Source organism: Dermacentor andersoni, chromosome 5 (genome assembly GCF_023375885.2).
Source record: "Dermacentor andersoni chromosome 5, qqDerAnde1_hic_scaffold, whole genome shotgun sequence".
Taxonomy (NCBI): domain Eukaryota; kingdom Metazoa; phylum Arthropoda; class Arachnida; order Ixodida; family Ixodidae; genus Dermacentor; species Dermacentor andersoni.
In genome coordinates, this window is record NC_092818.1 from 195,431,197 (window position 1) to 195,438,519 (window position 7,323).

Sequence of the window (7,323 nt, forward strand, 5' to 3'; positions counted from 1 at the left end):
CAGCGCCGCACATTGCGAGGAGGGGGTCTTCTGTGTTTGCCTCAAGATGGCTCTGCGTGTGCGCAGAGCGCAGAAGAAATGTAGCGGAAACGTACTACGCTACTCGTGTAACTGCGACTTCTGTAATTTACATGCTCATAATTACCGATATACACCGCAGTACAAGTTCCTACGGCACGTTTCTAAGGCAACGCCGCATTCACTAGAGGCGCTTTTATCCCGCTTTGAATCATCGAACTCGTGCCTCAGTACAAGGATTTGTGTGACGTTGTTCTGCCGGAGCCCATGTACAGAGCCTTGTACAGTGGAGGCCCTGGTAGGGACGTGTTAAAGAGAGTAAATAAAATGCAAGTTGCGCCAGCGGTTAAAACCTCTTTCCTTAAAGTTACACACTGGAACGTTGCCAGTAAAAATGTTTTTACAGGAAAAGGGCTTGGCAGTAGCGACGAAAGTACAGTGCACGACACTAAGCATCGTTCTGCTTATCCTGCAGGTGTGCTTCTGGACGGTTGAGCATCGAGCCCGAAGAGCGCTGTGCTACAGTGCATGCGCACAGGGTGCTGCAAAGGAAAAGTTTGGCCTCGCAGGGAACGGACATCGTCTGCGCCTGCGGCTTGGAACGGCAGAGCCTACGTCACTGGTCTCTCCGTATAAAAGAAGCCACTCAAGCACCGGAGCCTTCACTTGGCAGTAGCGACGAAAGTACAGTGCACGACACTAAGCATCGTTCTGCTTATCCTGCAGGTTAGTGCAAAGCTGCTGTATTTGCACATATTCGTGCTTTTTTCGTCGCTGCTGCCAAGTATCGTGACGTTTATTGGAGCTATTTGTTGAATTTCTATCTTTCTTGCCTGTTATTCCTAAGTACGACTGCCAAACTATGTCGAAAGAACTGGCCGAGATTAAGGATGAACTAAAGTCTGATTTTGCTAAAGTAAGAGACGAGATGCGGCATGAACTGAAATTGTTTCTTGAAGGTTTAGAAAGAGATCTGCGAACAGAAAACCGCGAGCTCAAAAATGAGCAGAATAACAAGGCAAAAAGTCTGGATTTTGCGTTTCACGCAATTGAACTGAAAACAAAACTGATGGAATGTACTGCAAAGAATGTTAAACTCGAGAGTGAAAACGCGGCTCTGCACGCCAAGTGTTCCTTTTTAGAAAGCCTTGTTCAAAGCTTAGAAAACCGACTCGTGCAAACTGAGCAATACTCTCTTAAGACAAACCTAGAGATTCAGGGTGTAGTGAAGACCGAGAATTAGTGCTTGAGCGACCTACTTTCCAAACTTGGCTCTACGGTCAATGAACCAATCGCTGTATCGGACATTGAAACGTGCCATCGTGTACCTACACGCAGTAGTGATCGGACAAATATAATCGTCCAGTTCAAGAGTCGCGCGAAGCGGGATAGCGTTTTCCACAAAGCTAGAAAAATGCGTCTCACAAATACAGATCTTGGGTTGGAAGGCTCTTCTTCGGTGTATGTGAATGAACACCTTTGCCCTGCCCTGAAGAAGTTTCTCGCGATGGCCGTGAAAAGAAAACACGCGCATCAATGGAAATCGGTGTGGTCGTTGAACGGCAATATTTTTGCAAGACAAGCTGAAAACACGCCCGTTCTTCACATAAGAAACGAGAGTGACGTCGAGAAGATAACGTTGGGGCAAGCGCAGGTGTAGAGTGAGGGAGCAGCGCGAATTTGTGCACCCCGCAACTTTGGCTGCTCACCATCGTCAAAATGGCTTATCAAGAGCTGGCTCTCCCGCATCTCATCGCTAAGCAGGATGCATCGGCCACGGCTGTTTTGCATCTTAATGCGCGCTCAGCATGCAACAAGAGTGACGATATCATCCATTTTTTTGGCGCAATTTACTTTTAAGTGTAATGTGATCATGATATCGGAAACATGGTACTACAGTAACTGTGCTATATGCTGACTTTACAAGGTAATGACCGCTTTTTTATTAATCGGCCCAGCAAAAAAGGCGGGGGTGTTGCACTTTTTGTTGAAAGCTATGCAAAATATGAATTAGTACCAGACTATACGACAGTAACAGATGACTACGAAATACTCACTGTAAAGAGTAAAAACAGGATAATATCTCTGGTGTATCGCCCACCGAGCGGCAATGTTGTCGCTTCTCTAGATTTTTATGAACCATTCCTAGATTATGTAAGCATGAACAACTTGAAGCTTGTGTGTGGCGGCGATCTTAACATAGATGTACTTAAACAGAGTAACTCATCCTTCCAACTGAACACGTGCCTCCAGTCTGCAGGTTTTGTAAATACAATCGCCACACCAACACGCATTACAAGTCATACATCTTCTCTACTTGACTTACTCATCGTTGATATTTCTACTACTGTATGCAACACAGGCACATTGGTGTCTGACATAAGCGACCACTGCCCTATATTTTTAGTCTACACCGATGACTCTAAGAAAACAGTTGATGCCTGTCAACAATTCACTTATCAGCGTATAACACAAGCAGGTTTAGAGCAGTTCAAGAGTGACGTTGTGAATCACGATTGGTTACATGTTTTGAACAAAACATATGCAAATGAGGCATATAACGAATTTATTTGAACTTTTACGCATATGTACACCAGCAATTTTCCAATAAGGACAGCTAAATATTCCAAAAACGTTAGAAAGCCTTGGGTTACTCATGAGCTTGCAAAAATGATCAAAACAAAAAACAATCTCTATCATTCCTTCTTGCGCTTGCGCTGCGAATTAGCATTACAAACATTCAAAAAATTTAGAAACAGGCTAAATGTTGAACTAAGAAAGGCAAAGGCGGCGTACTATGAGGACTTATTTGCCAATGTTTCTGGACAACGCCCAGAGATTGCGTGGCAAATGATTAATCTTGTTCTAGGTCGCCGCAAGGACGATACACACCTGACATCGATGAAGCTGGGCTCCCGTGAGATAACAGGCACAGCGCTTTCCGATTACTTTAACCACCACTTCGTAACTGCACAAAGCGATATGGATGAAAGCAATGATAGCATAGGGGTGGCTTGTCATAGCGATGCTGTTCGCGAAAGCGCATTTTTTGCGCCTACTGATGAATATGAAGTATACAGTGTGTACATGGGGCTGAAAAACAGTAAAGCTTTAGATGTAAATAATTTGCAGATTAAACCTATAAAACATGTTTTGCAATTTATTGTACTTCCGCTTGTGCACATTTACAACTTAATTTTAGAGACTGCAGTTTTTCCAGATGCAATGAAACACGCCAAAGTTTCGGTTATTTATAAAGGTGGTGATCGAAATACTGCGTCGAACTACCGACCGATATCGGTACTCCCAATTTTTTCAAAAGGAATGGGAAAGCTTATTTTTGCTCGAATGACGCAATTTTTCAATAAAAAGAGTGTGCTTACTGATTCACAATATGGATTTCGGAAAAACAGATCCACAGAAATGGCTCTTCTTAAGCTGAAAGAATACGTTTTGCCGAGCTTTAAAAATAACTACTACGCAGTCGGCATTTTTGTAGACTTTAGTAAAGCTTTTGACAGCCTCAATCACGAGATCCTTATTCGGAAGCTTTGTTTGTATGGAATTCGTGGGAAACCGCTAGAATTACTCAAATCATATCTGAAACATCGACGTCAGTACGTTGCCATTAATAAACATAACTCGTCCCTCTTAAGTATTGTATGTGGTGTGCCTCAAGGAAGTATTCTTGGGCCACTTTTGTTTAACGTTTTTATAAATGATATCGTAAGTATAAACAGTGAGGTTCAATTCATTATGTACGCGGATGATTGCACATTGTGTGTCTCAGGTCCTGATGCGAATGAACTTGTGCAAAAATGTAATAAAATTATGGCAAGTTTGTCCGATTGGACACAGACAAATAAGCTTAAAGTAAATTCAAAGAAAACAAAAGTTCTAATATCTCGCGTAAAAAATAAACCACTTAACATTAATCATGCTATTTATTTTCAAAGCCAACGCATTGAACTGGTTGAAGAATTTAAAATTCTTGGAGGATACTTTTCTTCTAATTTACGTTGGGATGCCGATATCAAACATCTCTGCGGCAAACTCTCTGCGGTTACCGGTGCTATGGCACGTTGCCGCACATTTCTACCTACGAGAGCGAAACTTCAAATATACTATGGTCTCTTCTTATCGTATATAAATTACTCTTACCTTGTCTGGGCTACAACATCTAAATATAACTTGCAAAAGCTGGTAATACTTCAAAAGAAAATCGTTCGGTATATAGAGAACGTTAATCGGCTTTCACCAACAGATAATATAGTTCTCAAATACAGACTAAACCGCGTAGATAAATTATACGAACACAGATTACTAGAAACGATTTACTTCTCATCCGAATATGTTAAGAATTATGTTACATCCCTTGCTCATCTAGAACTCTGCACTCACACGAAACATACTACACGAAACCCTGAGGTGTGGAAGGTACCATGGTTTCGAAACAATTACAGCCTACAGTCCTTAACACATAATATACCGACTGTACTAAACAAATATAAGCACACAGCTACGCTAAATAAAAATAGTTTGCGTTACTACTTTCTTTCTTTATAGTGACACTTTAGTATCTTGCATTCAAGTGTAAAATGTCATTTTAATGCATACGTACGATGTGTAATGTTTGTTGTGTATAAAGACTTCAGTGTATATATCATATGAGTGCTACTGCCATGTAAGAGACCCTGGGCCTCCGTCAAGCTGCTGCGACAGCTTTTTGCCCAGGTGTCCCTCCAGTTCCTTTTGTTTCTGGTAAATAATATTGATTGATTTCTTCCATGGGAATCTCGCTGCCTTATCTGCAAACAACCAGAAACGATAGATCACGCTTTTCTTCGTTGTTGGGTAGGGGTATTTTTTGGGACGTACTACAAAGAACGTTAAAGAAACGATTTCTCCTCGACCCTCATGGAATACAGTATCTACCCATTACTAACGAGGATGGTTTTCCGCTTGATTTAATAATGTTAATTGGCCTCCACAGTATTTGGCGCTCTCTAATGGCAGGGTACTACTGCGATCCCGACGCACGACCTACGCGAATTTATTTCCTTGAAACTGTGCATCGGTTTGTTGAGATTTTGAAGGCCGGTGGCGATACTCCCGAGTCGCTGTCAAGGGTGGAGCCATTGATGGCTCTAAATGAATTTTAATGTGACGAAGCCAGCCCCCTACCAGGCTGATTGCGTGAATACGAAGTGGTCATTGTATTCTGTATATTTTTTGTGTATTGCTATTGCTGTTCTTTCTTTGTCAAAGTCAGGCAATAAAGAAAAAAAAAAACTCGTGCCTAAGTGGTAGTCTCCATCTCACACTCCGGAGACCCTGGTTCGATTCTCACTCAGCCCATCTTGCAAGTTGTTTTTTTATTTATGAAGTGCCTTCCGGGATTTATCGATCACGGTCAACGCCACCGACACCAACGACACCGGCTTTTCTGCGACACGAGCTCCTTAACGCTGTCGCGTTAAAATAACATTGGGAATACCTTTTCGAAGACTTGGCCTGGGCTTAACAGAACCTGTTATTCTTTCGTTTGGGCCTACTTTTTGGGATTTAGCCACATCGGCGATTGCTCCGCTGTCCAAAAATTTATTGTGGAACGCAACCGAATGCCCTTCTAAATTCTATCTCTTTTTGTAGTACCTTTAAATTAATGATTATTCATTCGATCGCATCTTACTGATTTTAGTTTAACAGATGATTTACGTTGAACAACGCTAAGTATATATATATATATATATATATATATATATATATATATATATATATATATACATACGAGAAGAAAGGGGGTTAACCGAGGAGCCCGCTTTTTATTACCATCGCACGCGAGATGCGAAGGTTGTGGGTTCGGTTCCCACCTGCGGCAAGTTGTTTTTTGATCCCCTTCTATTTCCAATAATTTATTTCCAATATATATGTATATATATATGTATATATTGACAAGGTATATTCGGAAAGAGTTTGGCAGCGGCGCGCGAGCAATAAGCACCAGACTAATTCTTCTGCTTCTTGCAGTGGTGGACGATTAATCAAGGACCGATCAACAAGATTCAGCACGCACTGCGACGCAAGTTCGGAGCCTGACAGTCGTTGCTTCTCTGTGACGTGGCGCTCTGTCACAAGAACCGATTAGCAAGACGTCACCGGCTTCGACTGCTATAGAAAGGCTGTCAGCTCAGCGCCTAGACAAAGTTTGGCAGCGGTGCGCGAGCAATAGGCACCAGACTAATTCTTCTGCTTCTTGCAGGTGAGCTATACCTCTAGTTTTCCCTGCATACGCTATAAGTCTTTGCGCACCGCTACCAAGCTTTATCACGCTTTCATTACATTTGCATTGCATTGTGCTTCTGTGTTTTATTTGCATTGAATTCTGTTTGCGACAATGTCAAAGGATTTCGTGAAAGCTCTGGATGATTTCAAGCTTGACATGAGACTTGAAACGCGCTCTGTCAAAGAAAGTGTGAAGTTTTGCAGCGACACTTGTGATGAAACCAAGGCGATTAACACAGAGTTGAAAGTTTTGAGGCAGGAACTCAGCACCCTGATAAAAAGTAACGAAGCTCTCAAGAAAGAAAACAAGCAGCTAGCGCAACGAGTCGACGATCTGGAACAATAAAGCCGTTTGAATAATTAGAGCTTAAGGGCGTCAAGTCAGTGGACAATGCTAATGTCATAAAAAGACTTGGCGAAGTCATTGACGAACTACGTTGTGCTGCTGACATTGACACATGTCTCAAGATAACAACACGAGTGACGGGCGAGAGCAACATTATCGTTCGTTTCGTGCGCCTTGATAAGCGACAGGCGGTCCTTGCGAAGGCTAGAAAACGTCAGATCACAAATGAGATGCTGGGACTACCTGAATCTGATCGGATGTATGTCAACGAGCATTTAACTCGTGCTAATAAGCAACTACTGGGAGCCACGATTGCCCGCAGGAAAGAAAAGTCTAGGAAAATCGTTTGGACCAGCAGGGGCAAGATTTTCGCCAGAAAGAACGAATCTTCCAATGTCATTAGGATTGCCGATGAGGGCGATTTGCGCAAGATATCACAATAGTTGCCTCATTTTTCGTTTAAGCGATCATGGTCACGTTCCAAATACCGACTTGTTCTCTGTACAACCCTGAGTCTTTTATCGCTAAATTCTGTAAGCGGTAGCAGGAACTGTCTGTTATCCACTTTAACATAAGAAGCATCGAAAACAAAGGTGACGGCCTTGATCACTTTTTTACCTCATTAACAACAAAATTTGATACGTTAGTATTTACTGAGAGTTGGTTGCTCGCAC